Consider the following 15,400-nt stretch of genomic DNA (forward strand, 5'->3'; position numbering starts at 1 on the left):
TGTATGTTTCATGAGCATGTATGCTTCTGGATAATGAAACTTAACATGATATGTGACTTATTGTTAGTTTATATCAATCTCTGAAACCTTATGCATTGGGTACAATAGGGCCGTACTTTATGTGAATTCTGATTTGAGCTGAAAATTGAATGTTAAACTTGCACGAATAAACTGTACAAATTGGCTAAACAAAAGTTTCTAGATTTTTGATATGTGTTACTTTGATTTTTTATTGAACTATGGCCACTGGTCTTGTATCAATTGCATGTTCCTAACTCCGGTTATAGCCAAAATGAAATCAGTGGGCGGTCAGAAACTGACTTGGCAAACCCCAAATGTATCCCTTCTGATTCCTGGCTTTTAATTGTCGTATGAGTCCTTGGCTGGACTTTTTGGAATCAATTTTAAGTATATTTGTGATCTGGAGTTTGTCATGTTTACGTGAATTTTATACTATGAGATAATGTGCTAAGTATGCTACGTGTTCATAAACTTTGTGCATGACGATAAACTGAAATTGTGAAAATGATCATTCATGACCTAAAACGTATTGTTTGACTTAGGTTTGACATGTTGACCAATATTTGACATGAACCTACTGATGTTGACTTTAGTTAACTACTTTGACCAAGTTTGACTTTCGGTTTGACTTCGGTTGACTTTGTTTGACTTGCATGATATAGTTGACTTTTACTTTGAAACGCGTCGAGTCGAGCAATAAGACAACGTACACTATGAAACCACACTTATTTAAGATACATATATTGACCAACCTACATACATATACTTAGGTTGCATTACTCGGCTATAAACCGTACAAGTTAATTGTTCACTTTTCAATCCGAGCTTTATTCAAAGGTGAGTCTACAGTCCCGCTTTTTACATGTTTTCAGGGATGAGAATACACGCTGTTATATTTACATTTTCAAATACTTTGTATAGACATGAGTACTACACATATGCATAATGAGTTTGTTCAAAAAGCCTCTAGCTTGAATACTTTTAATACCATCGGTGTAAGCACAATTTAGATGGACGGATCCGTTAGGTTGACAACCTCACCCGCTATAAAAACTGTGGTGCATTTACTTTAAACATTAAATACATTTGAACAAGTGTATAACATTTTACGAGGTAAGGCGGGTATAGTGGCTTCTATACTCGGGTCATTGCTAGTATTCAGGTGCTCGGTTTATGTAGACGATAGAATCTCGTGGTCAAGGAAACTAAACTATTTTTCTGATAACTGTTTTTCAGATACTCTTACATTACTTTACACCTGTAGATTCACCAACATTATTTGGTGACCTGTTTTTGCGTGTTGTTATTTTCAGGTGCTTAAGAGGTATGCTTTGTAACATCCCGCGTTTTTTTCCGTTAAATTTATTTTAACACCGTCTTTTTTTTATATATATATATATATAATATCTTTCGTCATTTAAATTTGTATCCTTCGTTAACTATCGTTCATAATATCCTCGTTATTTAATTATAAAGTCATCCGTTACTCGAACGTTTTTAAAATATTCGTTGGGTTAATTCCCGCACCCGCTTTGAAACTCGAGGGACCGAGATTGCCAAATGGGCAAACTAGTTGACTAGGTCAACTAGTCAACCCACTTACCACATCCATTCATTTCATCTCCACCTCCCACCTTCATCCTCCTCTTTCTCTCTACTTCCCATTTTTTTGAACTCAAAACCCTCAAACATAAAATCATCATCTAAATCCGATTGGAGAAGCAAACATCAAAACAAATTACATTTTCGTGATCCTCTCTTCATCCTCTTCAATTTGATACCAACTTCATCTCATTTGGGTAACTTTCTAAAATCACTAATTTTATGTGTTCTTGAGATTTTTGAGTTAAGTTGTTAATTAGTGTCTATGGCTCATTGTGATGTCGTGTATGTAATTTGTATGCTCGATTCGTTGTTTTTGGTGTAACTAGTTCAATATGAAAATTACTTGCTAAATCCTTGATTTTGGATGATCAAATGTTGTTAGATTGTTAAAGTGCATGTTTTAAAAGTGTTACTAGTATCATTAGCTTCGTTTTGATGTATAGGTTGATTAAGGAAACTCCAAGAACATGATTAATGATTTTGTGAACTTGGATTAGGGTTTGATGAGCTTTACATGAACTTTTGATGCGTCAAATGCTATGAGATATTGTTGTTAAGTGTTTTGTTGCAATGTGTGTTTGATTACCTTCGAAACGGCATAACATACATGTAAATTGGTTGCCCGAATCATAAAATGCGTTTTTGGAACTTGAACTTTGATTATGAATGTTTAATTGCGGTTTTTGGTTGTTGTAAGTGGAAGTTTGATTGATGAAATGCGTTTAGATGTTTTCCTTGTCAAAATACCTTTCCGATGGTATAAGATACATGTTTTAAGTGTTTTCGGTGCATGAGATGTGTTAAATTGTATTTTGTTTCGTGACTTGGACCATTTTTCTGCAAACTGCATGTTTCCCAGGTATTGCGCGCCGCGCATATACCCGCGCGCCGCGCAGAATTAGAAATCCCAGATGTTTGCCTTCGTGGTTAAGTTCTGACCAGGATTTACACTTGGGTGCGCGCCGCGCAACCCATAGCGCGCCGCGCATACTGCCCAGCTCATTTTGTCTTTGTTTTTCATGTCACAAAATGTTTCCCGCTTAACCGTAACTCCGATTAACATGAAACTTGGCCATTCTGCTCATAAATGATTTCTCATCATGGGAAAATTGTCGGATACCCGACCCGACCCCGTTGACCTTGACTTTGACCAAGTTTGACTTTTAGTCAAACTTAACCAAACAATTATACGATCGTTCTAACATGCTTAATTACTTGTATCGTGCATGAAACTTGATTAATTGATTCACATGCTACATAATCGAGTCGTAACGTGCCATAGGACTAATTGAACATCTTTGACCGTTTGTGTTTACCATTATTGATATAACCTATATGTTTAGGTCAAGACTAGCTTTGTCTTTGCACGCGTTTACTTGTTGAAGTACTTTATTAACTCTTGCACGCAAGGTGAGATCATAGTCCCACTTTTTACTCTTTTGAACTTACTTTTGGGATGAGAAAACATAATCGATTCTTTTAAACTAAGTGAACACAAGTACAGGGAAAACAAACATTCTACATACGAGTTTGAACACAAATCCTCAATTCGATTATCATTAGTTACATCAGATGGTGTAAGCGAGAACTTATGTTATATGGCCATATGGGTTTGACAAACCCTCACTTCGGACGGTTCGCTACCGTCTACGGGTGAAATATATTTTCGGGAAACAGTGTATGTTCTAACACTATTATTACGGGGTTCAACGGACGGAATGTTAAGCTTTGATAATTGAGTGCTCGTGAATATTAACTTTAGAATGTATTACTATTATTTCAACTTTACAAATCTTGTGGTTCGGCTTACTTTACTTTTACTCACATACTTACTTAAACCTATGATTTCACCAACGTTTTCGTTGACAGATTTCTATGTTTTTCTCAGGTCTTGCACGATATGTGATACATGCTTCCGCTCACTATTTGATACTTGCATTGGATGTCGAGTATACATGCATTACTTGGAGCGTCTTTTGACTTTACTTTAAACCGTGTCGCCTAGATTTCAAATGTACTTATAACCTTGTAACTTAACTTTTGGTTGAACAATTCTTGTAAACTTTGGAAACAATCTTTATTTTGAAATGAAGGCGACATATTTTGGTCAAACTTTGTCTTAAAGACTTATGACCATGCAATGGGACCTACGTAGACGACGCCGTCACTTGACGATTTGTCGGGGTCGTTACAAGTGGTATCAGAGCCTTGGTTGTAGGGATTTAGAGTTCATTTGTGTCCACCCCGAGTCATAGGGTACATAGGTGAATCTAGACTACAACCGGCATATAGACTGAAGTAGGAATTATTTGACTAATTGTGCATTTATACTCGAACTCTTCTATCATATCTAACTCGTATTCGATCTTGATCTTACGTTGATAAATTTTGTTGATGCGCCACCTTGACTTTATGAAGTAATGTTAAATGCACATGAGAATCAGGGTAATATAATTTCCGGGATTATATTACGGTGATTCACATGGACGTTCCGACATTATGACATAGAGAATTTAAGGCGAGTCAAGGAAAATTTTCTCTCTATCCTTATTCCATGCCACGGTTAGTATTGTTGAAAATACTAACCAACGATATTCTTGTGTCATGAAGGAACAATGGTTCACCAAGGTCAACACAACACTCCTCTCGAAACTCTAGAACAAGCTCTTCAACGAATGATAACCACCGCCGTGGGTACGGCCGTGGCCAATCACTTTTCTAACAACAACAATCATGGAACCGGTAATTCAAACGAAGGTTGCTCCCACAAGAACTTCATGAAGTACAATCCTTCCACTTTCGATGGAACCGGGGGACCGGTTACTCTCACCCGATGGTTTGAACAAACAGAATCCGTTTTTTTAGCATAAGCGGTTGTCAGGACCAAGATAAGGTCAAGTTTTCCACCCTCACTCTTACCGGTATCGCTCTCTCATGGTGGAACACGTATGTACAATCAGTGGGTATCGATGAAGCCCTTACACTCTCTTGGACCGAATTAAGAGAAAGAATGATCACCGGATACTTCCCGCGCGATGAGACTCGAAGGCTCGAGCAAGGGCTAAGGAATTTAAGAACGGTCGGGAATGACCTCGGAGCTTATAATCAACGGTTTACCGAACTAGTCTCAATGTGTCCAAATCTCATGACTCCCGAATCCCTAAGAGTCGAACTTTACATGGATGGCCTCCCTAAGAGCATTCAACACGGGGTAATGGCATCCCAACCCACTAACCTACAAGAGGCTTTAACAAAGGCCCACCAAACTTTAGAAACGGTGAATGAAATGGAAGCACCGGTACGAATGGTCGAGAACCACCCGGGTAACAACAAAAGAAAATGGGAAGCCTCGCAACCAAGCAACCACAACAATAACAACATCTCCAAGAAGCCTTTCACCCCCGGCGGCAAGAAGGGGTATGCCGGAACCCTACCTCACTGTAACAGGTGTCGCAAACATCATTTTGGTGAATGTGGCAAACCATTTTGCGTCAAGTGTCAAAGAAGTGGCCATGTGGCCCATGTCTGTAAAGGTACCGTTACCGTCGCTCGAAGGGTGCCCAACGCACACAGGACGGGTGCATGCTTTGAGTGTGGCCAACTGGGTCATTTTAGGAATGTGTGCCCAAAGAAGAAATCAACCCCAACGCACGCCATTGAACTTTCAACATCGACACCTAGGATGCCCGAGACGACGATGGACTAGTCACGGGTACGTTTCTTCACAACAAACCGTATACTTCATACTTGTTCGATTCGATTACCGCTAGACGTTTTACAACCAAGACTTTGACTTGTACTCATTACCTTCCATCTTTTCCCCTAGATACTATTTAGGCGATTTAAGCGACCAACGGAAAAATATTGTGTGCCTATAAATATTATCGGAGGATATACGTTAAGAAATTGAACTCGACACCAATAGAACTAAGGAACTCAAAACCTATTCATTAAGGAGAAATTGTTGCCCTACATTTATGTATAGATTATTGTGAACTAAGAAATTTTCGGTTGGAAGCCGATACCCTCTTCCTCGTATCCATGACCTCATGATTTCTTGCATGAATCCCGTGTGTATTCCAAAACGACCTCCGTTCCGGTTATCATCAATTGGGGGTTAAGGGAGACGATGTCTCCTAAGCCATCTTCCGAACTCGTAACGTTAGTTGTAAATCTCTCTTAGTACCGTCGATTTATTTAGGACTCCGTCCGTATTCATGAACCTCCTAAACCACGTATGCAACTTATCTAGACAAATCCGTTATCGTATTTATACATGATATCTTGACCTATTCAAGTAAAGAAGGAAAACGAACAACATCTCCATCTTACGCTCGAACTTTTGAGAAAAGAGCAACTCTATACCAAATTCTTCGAGTGAGGATTTTGGTTAAACGAAGTTCAATTTCTAGACCCTGTTGATAGTGGTCAAAGTATTTCAATACATCTCACAATCGAAACCACACGTAACCGGGAAACTCTCACGACTCAGACTTGTACTCGTAAAATCTTCGATCTCACCGGTTGTTACCGCAGATTCATTTTCGACTTTATCTCGTGATGCTCGTTCTTTACCCTCGATAACTCATTAAGGTAGAAATTTAAACCTCTCCGTGTCCGAACCTTGAACGTAATTTTTTTTCACGCAAACCTTACTAGCTAAATCCGATTAGCACAATGGAATGCGAATATGGAGATATTTCTACTTGAACGCCTGAAAGGCATACTCTCTCGACTCAAAATTGACGTAACTGAAATTCGTTATTTTGCACGAAGAATTCGAATACATAATTGTGGACCCGATCAATTTTCTCGTCATCATGTACCACACTACATACCTCTGTTATTTCGCCGTTACCGTCTGATATTACTGGAACTTAGGATAACACACAATCCAAGGATACTTCACTCTTCTTTGACTTAACGTCCTTGTATTTCTAATAATCGGCCAACCACTATTCAACCCCGAACTATACAACTACGTGTACTATCTCGTTTCTCTTTCAAACCTCAACTTTTGACAACTAGAGGCACGATATGGCAACCTCGATGTGTAAACTCACTCTACTCTAAGTTCTCATTTAACTCCTATCTTTATCGCTCGCACTTCCGTATAAGAAAACTTCTTGTAACATTTCCCAATGGATAGAGAAACTCTTCATATTACATTAGTATTCGCCACGAGGGTGAATAGTCCTAACGAACATTTTTCGAACCCTAACTGACTTGTTCAAACATATCTTAAGAGATTCTATTCCAACACGGTGTATCTTTGTCAATTATCACGTATCGAAATACTCGTTTCACTTCTAGTTTTGCAAGAAACCTTGGAGACCCGCTTAGACATGAGTACCGCGTACCACCCACAAACCGACGAACCGAGCAAACGAACGATTTATGTCTTGAAAAGACATGTCACAAACTCGTATTGTCACCTTTAGTAGATCACTCTTACAACAGTGACACCCTATATGACCGCTAATGTCATACCCCTGTTCATTTAACCAAAGCATCAACCACCGAAATCTGAACTCCATCAAGAAACAACAATTGAGATCGTTCAAGTCCGAGAAGGGCTCGAGACAACCCATTGTCGCCAGAAGAGTTATACCAAACTTAGATGAAAACCTCACCAAACCCAGTGTGTAACCGCGTAATATTGAGAAACCGCACCTTGAAAGGGTGTAATCCATTTTGGGAAATCGAGAAAGGCTATATCCGCAATATTGAACCTTTTGAAACCTTGGGGCGTATTGGAACCGCTTCCTACCGTTTAGAACTTCCGACTCAATTAAGTTTCCGTTTACCCTACATTTCGTGTAACAAACTTAGAAACGTGTCCTGCGGAACTGGAACGTGCAATCCTGCTAGATACATCAACTATCGATGACAAACTACTCTTCATAGGAAAACCAGTTGAAACCGGGGATCGTAAAAACCAAACCTTAATACAACGTGAAACCCTAACTATCCAAATTCATGAGAACACTCAAGGACGTACCTTCACTTATTCATAGCATTGACATCTCCGGTCTCGAGTGAGAGGCATCGATTATTACTTCCAACTAAATTTCGGGACGAAATTTCTTTTGAGGTGAGGATAATGTAACATCCCGCGTTTTTTTCCGTTAAATTTATTTTAACACCGTCTTTTTTATATATATATATATATAATATCTTTCGTTATTTAAATTTGTATCCTTCGTTAACTATCGTTCATAATATCCTCGTTATTTAATTATAAAGTCATCCGTTACTCGAACGTTTTTAAAATATTCGTTGGGTTAATTCCCGCACCCGCTTTGAAACTCGAGGGACCGAGATTGCCAAATGGGCAAACTAGTTGACTAGGTCAACTAGTCAACCCACTTACCACATCCATTCATTTCATCTCCACCTCCCACCTTCATCCTCCTCTTTCTCTCTACTTCCCATTTTTTTGAACTCAAAACCCTCAAACATAAAATCATCATCTAAATCCGATTGGAGAAGCAAACATCAAAACAAATTACATTTTCGTGATCCTCTCTTCATCCTCTTCAATTTGATACCAACTTCATCTCATTTGGGTAACTTTCTAAAATCACTAATTTTATGTGTTCTTGAGATTTTTGAGTTATAAAGTTGTTAATTAGTGTCTATGGCTCATTGTGATGTCGTGTATGTAATTTGTATGCTCGATTCGTTGTTTTTGGTGTAACTAGTTCAATATGAAAATTACTTGCTAAATCCTTGATTTTGGATGATCAAATGTTGTTAGATTGTTAAAGTGCATGTTTTAAAAGTGTTACTAGTATCATTAGCTTCGTTTTGATGTATAGGTTGATTAAGGAAACTCCAAGAACATGATTAATGATTTTGTGAACTTGGATTAGGGTTTGATGAGCTTTACATGAACTTTTGATGCGTCAAATGCTATGAGATATTGTTGTTAAGTGTTTTGTTGCAATGTGTGTTTGATTACCTTCGAAATGGCATAACATACATGTAAATTGGTTGCCCGAATCATAAAATGCGTTTTTGGAACTTGAACTTTGATTATGAATGTTTAATTGCGGTTTTTGGTTGTTGTAAGTGGAAGTTTGATTGATGAAATGCGTTTAGATGTTTTCCTTGTCAAAATACCTTTCCGATGGTATAAGATACATGTTTTAAGTGTTTTCGGTGCATGAGATGTGTTAAATTGTATTTTGTTTCGTGACTTGGACCATTTTTCTGCAAACTGCATGTTTCCCAGGTATTGCGCGCCGCGCATATACCCGCGCGCCGCGCAGAATTAGAAATCCCAGATGTTTGCCTTCGTGGTTAAGTTCTGACCAGGATTTACACTTGGGTGCGCGCCGCGCAACCCATAGCGCGCCGCGCATACTGCCCAGCTCATTTTGTCTTTGTTTTTCATGTCACAAAATGTTTCCCGCTTAACCGTAACTCCGATTAACATGAAACTTGGCCATTCTGCTCATAAATGATTTCTCATCATGGGAAAATTGTCGGATACCATACCCGACCCCGTTGACCTTGACTTTGACCAAGTTTGACTTTTAGTCAAACTTAACCAAACAATTATACGATCGTTCTAACATGCTTAATTACTTGTATCGTGCATGAAACTTGACTAATTGATTCACATGCTACATAATCGAGTCGTAACGAGCCATAGGACTAATTGAACATCTTTGACCGTTTGTGTTTACCATTATTGATATAACCTATATGTTTAGGTCAAGACTAGCTTTGTCTTTGCACGCGTTTACTTGTTGAAGTACTTTATTAACTCTTGCACGCAAGGTGAGATCATAGTCCCACTTTGTACTCTTTTGAACTTACTTTTGGGATGAGAAAACATAAACGATTCTTTTGAACTAAGTGAACACAAGTACAGGGAAAACAAACATTCTACATACGAGTTTGAACACAAATCCTCAATTCGATTATCATTAGTTACATCAGATGGTGTAAGCGAGAACTTATGTTATATGGCCATATGGGTTTGACAAACCCTCACTTCGGACGGTTCGCTACCGTCTACGGGTGAAATATATTTTCGGGAAACAGTGTATGTTCTAACACTATTATTACGGGGTTCAACGGACGGAATGTTAAGCTTTGATAATTGAGTGCTCGTGAATATTAACTTTAGAATGTATTACTATTATTTCAACTTTACAAATCTTGTGGTTCGGCTTACTTTACTTTTACTCACATACTTACTTAAACCTATGATTTCACCAACGTTTTCGTTGACAGATTTCTATGTTTTTCTCAGGTCTTGCACGATATGTGATACATGCTTCCGCTCACTATTTGATACTTGCATTGGATGTCGAGTATACATGCATTACTTGGAGCGTCTTTTGACTTTACTTTAAACCGTGTCGCCTAGATTTCAAATGTACTTATAACCTTGTAACTTAACTTTTGGTTGAACAATTCTTGTAAACTTTGGAAACAATCTTTATTTTGAAATGAAGGCGACATATTTTGGTCAAACTTTATCTTAAAGACTTATGACCATGCAATGGGACCTACGTAGACGACGCCGTCACTTGACGATTTGTCGGGGTCGTTACATGCTTCCGATGTGTTTGATGCATGACTGGCCGTGGAGTCAGCATTTGATTTTAAAGAACATTATTTACTTTCACATTTAAAACTTTTATACTGTTTAAATATTGTTGGCTTGTAGTTACGATCACAACAGTGTTTCTATTTCGGGATTATTGACTTATGTTTTTGAAAGTTAATTTTTGAATAAAATTAAATGCGATTGCTTTAAACGTCTCATATAGAGGGCGTAACTGTTAACTGTGGGACCTGGATTAATGCGCCGTCAGATGGTAATTTGGCGGGGTGTTATAGCGGAGGCAAAGCCTCTCCCTACTAACGATGCAAGAGTTGTAATCACGTTCTTGATGGGGCTATTTGCCCGTTTTGGTACTCCGAAGGCCCTCATTAGTGATAGGGGCACCCACTTTTGCAATGCACAAATGGAGAAGGTTTTGAAACGATATGGAGTTATCCATAAGATTTCTACCTCATATCACTGGAAAACTAGTGGACAAGTTGAAAACACCAATCGGTCTCTTAAATGAATTCTTGAAAATACCATTGGTTCGAATCCAAAGTATTGTTCCAACAAACTCGATGATGCATTGTGGGCATTTCGTACGGCCTATAAAACTCCTATCGGGACCACTCCTTTTCGCTTGGTTTATGGCAAGGCATGTCATCTTCCTTTGGAGATTGAGCACAAAGCACATTGGGCTCTAAGGACATGGAATCTCGATTATCATGAGGCGGGTTGCCTTATGTTGACCCAATTGAATGAATTAGATGAGTTGAGGCACGATGCCTATGAGAACTCACTCATCTATAAGGAAAAGACGAAGAGGTGGCATGACAATCGGATCAAAGGTTCGAAAGAATTTAAGGAAGGCGACCGTGTCCTTCTTTATAATTCACGTTTTAAATTATCACCAGGAAAGCTTAAGTCTCGTTGGTCGGGACCATTCGTGGTTAGGAAGGTGTACCCACATGGTACGATGGAATTGTTTGATTCGAATGGTGAAGGTTTTAAAGTGAATGTCCACTGGGTCAAACACTATGTGGATGGTCCCCTTGAAATCGAAGAAGAGTTTAACCTCGACTTCGATCCGAAGAATGTTTAATTATGGGGGACAAGTAGAGTGAACGACTCGAAAATAAACTTCACATTGTTGTAATTTCTATGAATATTTTGTATATTTGCTTGGGGGAAACGTGCATGATGATCATTGGGTCGAATGGTTTGGGTGTTACTTAGATATAACGATTTTTTTTACGACCAAAACCCCGTGAAACGTCAAGACCTTTTAGATTCAGAACGCACATGTTGACAATTCCTTAAAAACCAATCCGAGAGATTTTACATCCCCACCCCACACTTGAGATCAAGAAATGTCCCCATTACTTGAGATCAAAAATAGATTAAAATCAAAAGGGTAATGTGAGAAATAGAATAAAAACTTATCGAGTTTTAACAACTGATCGAGGAATGCCAGTGACAGATGGCGCTGAACTGACTGCGAGCATAAGAACATCGTCCATTCCCGATCCTTACACCAATATCATCAATCAACCTACTAAAAAGAAAAAACAAAAGAACTACATAAACGAGGTGGCACCACACGGTAACCAAAACGCCTTATCCCCAAATAAGTTTAAAGTACATAATCCAAAATAAGAAATTATCCAAGTACAAATCAAATAAAGGAAATAGTTCAAAAAAATAGTATATCATGATCAGTGGGCTCGCAGGCTCTCCTCAATAAAAATATCCAAAAGGCCAGTTGCCTTATGGAAATCGCTCCTCAAACTGCCTGCGAGTCTCCTCCATGGCTTCACGTGGGTCATATGTCAGTGCATGAACCCGTGGATGAATCAAGTTACGGTAGTAAACTGGATCCAGATAAGGCGTCCCCATATAGTCATTTGGATAATTATAATAAATAAGCGCGTTATGCCTCTACCAATCGTTCCCATATGCCATCCACTGCTGATCGTGCATCGACTCACACAGAATCTCCTCCTGCTGTAACGTACTCGCCTCGACCCGATGCTGGCTTCCCCACATATGTTCATCGTATGTTCACTGATCTCTCTGAAACTCATTAAAATTGCTCGACACCCCAATCTGAACATTATCAACACCGAAAACCAAACCATTCCAAATATCCTCTGATAAACCCCAAGTTTGACCACCCGCAGGAACATTCGGAGCACCCGGCCCCTCATCATTACCACCATCATCAACTTGTTGATTAACGCCACTACCACTTGCTTCACCCAGAACTGGGTCCACAAAATACTCAAACCCAACTCGATTATTATCCCACTTAGCATTGGTGTAGAACTGCATACCAAAAACCTTCATCTTATCTCTCACCGCCGTGCACCGACTAACCTCAACACTAAGAAACCTAGCTATCTTAGTCACATAATGTCCCCCAAGAATTGGCTTAACCGCTTGTTCCTCATTCGCGTGTTTTTGAAAGTAAGCACCAATCAAATTACACAAATCCACATGCCTATTATTCTTTATTTGATACATAATCCACAAATCCTGAGACGTAACCTTATCATTACCATTGATCCTCGGGCAAAAAGTACATGCGAGCAGCTTAAACAAAATGCGGTCCAACCTATTTGACAAATCAAACCCTTTGGAAGTACTAGAAACAAATCGAGTCTGCCCACTCAACATTTCCCGATACATATTATCATCAAGAGTACTATCTCCGAGAAACTTAGTCGTGCTCAAGTACGCCTTCAAATCGTTATCACTCATATTAGGATACAAATACAATGCACGAGCCAAATCGAGTCTACTCATAGCTCGATCCTCACCCCCAAATGAAAGGTCAAGAATGAATCCTCTTCACAATCCCTCCTATGATGGTAGTCCAAAGTGGAGTAAAATTCAAATACCAATTCCTCGTATATTACATCCGTACACATAAATGCTCATTCCCATGTATCAATACCCGCATTGCCCGGTTGCTTAATTACCATCAACATATTCGAAATGTCCATCCTCATTGAGGTGGGACCCTTACTTAGCACCGAATAATCCAAATACCAAGTCGAGCGAATTGGTCGCCCCATAATCCACGCATAGGAACTATCATAATTCCTACTATTTTGAAGAGCTTGCAACCAAACGAGAGGGTTAGTTCGCCTCTACTCTACCTCTCTCTCACGTTGTTGTTGAGCTCGTTGTCTCTGAAAACACAAACACCAAACATCAAACATACAAACATGTCTATTAGAATTAGAGGTTAGCTTATGTTCAAATTCGTCCGTATGTTAACCAAAGACTCGTTCTAACTCCCTACTCTCATGTCAAACTAAACCCAAAATTGTGATATAACAAACATCATCACATTAAATCATGTTAAAACATTGGTCAAACATGGTCAACAATCCATTATAAACATCAATCACTCATGACAAACTTAAACAACGATACTACAAACATTAAAAATCCAAATCATCATTCCATATAATTGACACTTAGCATTAATAACTATCATCTCAACATAAACGTAAAGCATTCGAGCTAGTCAACATTATTAGAAAAATAATTTCAAACACAAAAAGCGACAATAACATTCCATAATCAACTAAGGCCTAGCAACAATTCAATATAGCATCAATATCATGGCAATTAGATTATATAAAAGCAATTTTAACATGAGCATGCCAATCAATTAAAACTAAAACATCAAAAACCCGGTCAAATTAACACACCCCACACTTATCATTCAAGTCAATCCAATTTAAGCAAAACCCATAACCAATTTATCCCAATTGCTCATCTCTAATTCGAATTTAAATCAACCATGAACCCTAGAATCAAAGACATGTATCAAAAACACAAAAAGATTATGAATTTCATACATACAAATCATATTCAACAAAGACTCATGATTAATTTAAGCATATAAGACCAAAATCAACAACCCCACACTAATTCAAAACCTAATCCGAAATTAAACATCAATCAAGCATGTAATTAGACAAGAAAAAGAAAACGAAAGTCAAAATCGGACCTTTGAAGCCATGGATTAGAGATTTGATAAGATAATTAAACAAATATTTAAGATTATAGATTAGGGCTTTGAGAGGAATTGAAAAACGTATTTGTGTTTGGTAGGAGAAGTGTGTTAAAAAAACTGCATCTAAACCTAAATAATGTTAAATCCCGTCGGGTTTAAGTAATGGGTCGGGTATGACCCATTTTGCATCTATTTGACCCAACTCAGAAATCTACCTCGCAGGTGTGCCGCGCCGCGGCCTCCCATAGCCACGTCGCACCTTCACTCGCAATCGGACATCAATTTTCTAAAAACGTCTGTCGACAAATATAACGTTTAGCCGATCGCGGTCCCATTTAGCCGTGCCGCGCCTCTTGCTGGATGATGATTCTCACGTTTCCTTAAAAATCACTATTTTCTAAATACACTAAAAGCCGCGACGCGCCTCTACAACCCGCGACGCGCCTAATGCTGGGTGTTAAAACATTTTATCTTTTTCAAGCGCTCAAATTTAGTTTGAATAAAAAAAATGAAAAATTTAGGGAAAAATATATATATAAAAAAAAAATCTTCTAACTTTTCTATTTTTTTTTTAGTTTGAATAAAAAAAAGAAAAATTTAGGGAAAATTCGGCCAAAACCTTATGCTTTAAGAATGGCAAGTTGTTACCTACGAATTGAAGATTACAAAATGTGCAAAATGTCGTTTCCTGTGTTCTTTCCGCCCTAGGCCAAGGACGGGTCTAGTTGGCTGGGAAATTACACTTGCTCCGTGTCGTTTTCCTAAAACCAAGGCTTACTGTGAGTGACACTTTCCATACCCTAGGATGTATCATTCCCATCCTATATAGGAAGTAAAGTCTTCCGAGTGTACGTCCTACTTAGCATAGCAGACTTCCTAAACTATACCATTTCATACTAATATCATTTCACAATATAAGGTACTGTGGGAAGAGGAAGTCTTGAAGTTCCATACACGTTCATTACCATTGAACGTGAAATCCTACAAATTCTTCAGAATTTAATCGTAGGTCACCTGTACCAAAACGGGTGTCAACCGTAAGAGCGGTGATTGCATCGCATGGTCGAAACCGGGCCACACGCTAAATCGAAAACTTTTATAGGGCGATCCTCATTGTTTCTCCTAACAAGGACAATGTTGCGTCCGACCACCGTTTATAACCACACAGGATGTATCCA

Source organism: Rutidosis leptorrhynchoides, chromosome 5 (assembly GCF_046630445.1).
Source record: "Rutidosis leptorrhynchoides isolate AG116_Rl617_1_P2 chromosome 5, CSIRO_AGI_Rlap_v1, whole genome shotgun sequence".
Classification (NCBI taxonomy): Eukaryota; Viridiplantae; Streptophyta; class Magnoliopsida; order Asterales; family Asteraceae; genus Rutidosis; species Rutidosis leptorrhynchoides.